This window comes from Ruditapes philippinarum, unplaced genomic scaffold (genome assembly GCF_026571515.1).
Source record: "Ruditapes philippinarum isolate M1 unplaced genomic scaffold, ASM2657151v2 ctg5641_1_1_1_1, whole genome shotgun sequence".
Classification (NCBI taxonomy): domain Eukaryota; kingdom Metazoa; phylum Mollusca; class Bivalvia; order Venerida; family Veneridae; genus Ruditapes; species Ruditapes philippinarum.
In genome coordinates, this window is record NW_026861773.1 from 49,056 (window position 1) to 52,064 (window position 3,009).

Here is a 3,009-nt window from a genome sequence, read left to right on the forward strand (position 1 = left end):
TATTTTATAAATATTCCGGAAAGAAAACCATGTGGCATTGACTTATAATTGTAGATTCGCAACAGACGATAATAAGATAATTTTGATATTAAAAATCTATTCTTTAAAGACCTTTTCCCAGTAACTTATTTCATAGATAAATAGATGTGTATATATAAGCGCCACTGGGCCGTAACATATTAATTAACAGGGTATACAAAGGGCACTTGGCTGTGATATCATAAATCACCAGGGTGCATTTTTTTAGAGTTATAACATTACATCAGAGTACATCACTATTGTTAGTTGTCAAAATATTTATGGTCCGAATTTTGTTATGGATCATCCTTGGGTCTTTATTGGTAATGCCTTACTGATTTGATACTCGATCTAGAGTCTTACCAACTGGCACAGTCAAAAATACGTAAAATTTTAATTCAGTTAATAACGAATTTCTGTGAACGAGTTTCACAACTTGATTTTGTTGGGTTTTTTTGTGATTTTTTTTTTAAATATTTGATAAGCAGAGTATGAATTAAAAAGTATCAAGTTGAAAATATTACTTTACCAGCTTAAATATATTGGTGTGATCAGGGTCTGTGATCAGGGTCTTTCAAATTCTGTTTGAAAGTTCTGGTGTGATGTACGATTTTTTGAGAGTGCATTTTTTGCCGACACAAATAGTATACAGTCATGTACATTGAAAAGAATTTTTACTTGTTTTCTACTTTTTATGCCTTTACATTTTTTTTGAAATTACATAGATTTATATTGTTTTATTTTCTTTGTCTTAGTAATGCTTAAATCAAAATGATTTTTAATAAACCAGTATCTTTCAATAAATTATTACGCAGCCGTTTTTCGAAACTACAGAATCCTTACATTTTTGAAACTCAAAATATCTTTTGGTGATTGTATATTAGCAGAGACATAGATACATTATCTATATCTCTGGTATTAACAAGTTAGTACGATTTAACTGCCTGGTAAAATTTTCATTCTTAAGAATCTAACGAAAATGGTAATCATGATCAGTTACCAAAACAAATCGTTACCCATATTATATAGTAAACATATTTATTCATCCTTTTTATGTAATATCTTATTCAATTCACAAAGTTTTGGCAATTTCAATCTGCCAATCTTAAAAGAGAAAGTATTAATTAAGATCTTTATATCCCTCTATTATTGTACTAAATCGTATCGACATTGTCCACCGTATCACCCAATGACGTCATCCAAGGGCGACAACTTGAATACGGTCTTAAATGAAAGGGTCTATAGCACTACTAGAGAAAATGTTTTGTGAAAGTAAAGTTGTGCGTACATGTGTTGTTTAATTCATACGACCTTTAAGTCTTCCCATACGGCTGTGGATCTTGACCATCACTAATAGGAAATAGTGAAAAACAGAATCACTAAAGAAAGCCCAACACGGCAAAATTTTAAATGTTGCAGGCTCGGTTTAATTGAGCCTGTTCATGGACGGTACTGGAAAGTGCAAGTTACTGTTCACGCCCCCTAGCACCGGCTAAGCAGAATTCAACATTTAAACACAAAAATGGTGAATTTTGAATTTAGGAAAAGCCTAATCTGGCCATTAAAACTTTTTTTTTTACTTTACATGCCTGATGCATTGATCTCTTAATGTACTAAGAAAATATGGGTGGGAAGTAAATTAAAAAGGAAGTTTAATAATTGTTAAACGATATAACTTACTTTCATCAAGTAATAGTTCGTAATTGCTAGTAACGGAAATTAAACACTCGACCTGAAGAGAAATTTTAATTGAGACACTTGACTGTGCTTTGTTAACCACCAAAGGTCGTAGTCGCATTGATTTGACCTAAAATATGTTTATTCTTGTTATTCATGTAATATTATATCCATATTTGAAAATAAAAATCAAAATAGATTTTTTTTTATTTTTGTTATATTGTAATAATAATATAAAAAATGTCTATTTTTTTTTTAATATATGGATATAATATTACATGAAGAACTTATAAAACATATTTTAGGTCAAATCAATGTGACTACCACCTTTGTTTACTACGTGGTAAATACTTAAATTCATTCAAATTAGAAAATCGTTTACACTTAAGTACCCAAATGTAGGCGTATAGAAGTCAATATCAGTAACGGACGTTAATTAACAATGACAGGATACTATGTCATGGCTATAGTACTTGAGATAATTGTTTTAAAGAATTTTATAGATTTATTGCCTGGTTTAGGCCTGAAAACGGGATAAGTGTTTTTCTCTGTATGCTCCCACTCGGAATTTTCCCGAAACAGATCAGAAAAAGGATTAAAACCCTTCTTGAAAATTATTTTTATCTCACAGCCATGTTTACAAATTTTTCTAGATAGGTTTCAAATATTTCTATTCAAAAATCAGTTTTTTTTTAAATTTTTTTTGTTTTATAAAAATGGAAAATGCTAACACTCGGACTCGAAAACAGATATGCTACCACTCGGACCCAAATATATACAGATTTTGAAAGCACATTGGTGTGGTAACCTTAAATACCAAATTTCACAATTTTTTACACCATTTTGTCAATAACTAATATCTGTTTGGCGACATTAACTTTTTCCCTCTTTTTACAGAGATCACTTCTTTGATTCTGAAAAAGGCGTCGTCGGGCAGGAACAAGATGCCATGGCAAAGTTTCAGCTGACAGCATCACTATGCAATAAGGTGCATCTGGCTTGTGTTGGTATCGGATCCGAAGGGATGATACAACAAAGCTAGGATTGTAAGATTTTCAATGGACAGATTGGATCTCAAGAATAAAGTTTTGTTGAAATGGTGGTGTTTTATAAAGAAATTATTATACAATGTTTAGTACTTTACTGGTTTAAGATTATGTTGGACTCGTACACACATTAGAGGCCTGCATATAATGGCTGGGGCATATAGTGTTACCCTGTTCCGTCATTCCGTCCTTCCGTCATTCTGTTATTCCGTCATTATCAGTTTCTGTTCATTATCTTAGTAACGGTTAAATACATTCAACTCAAATT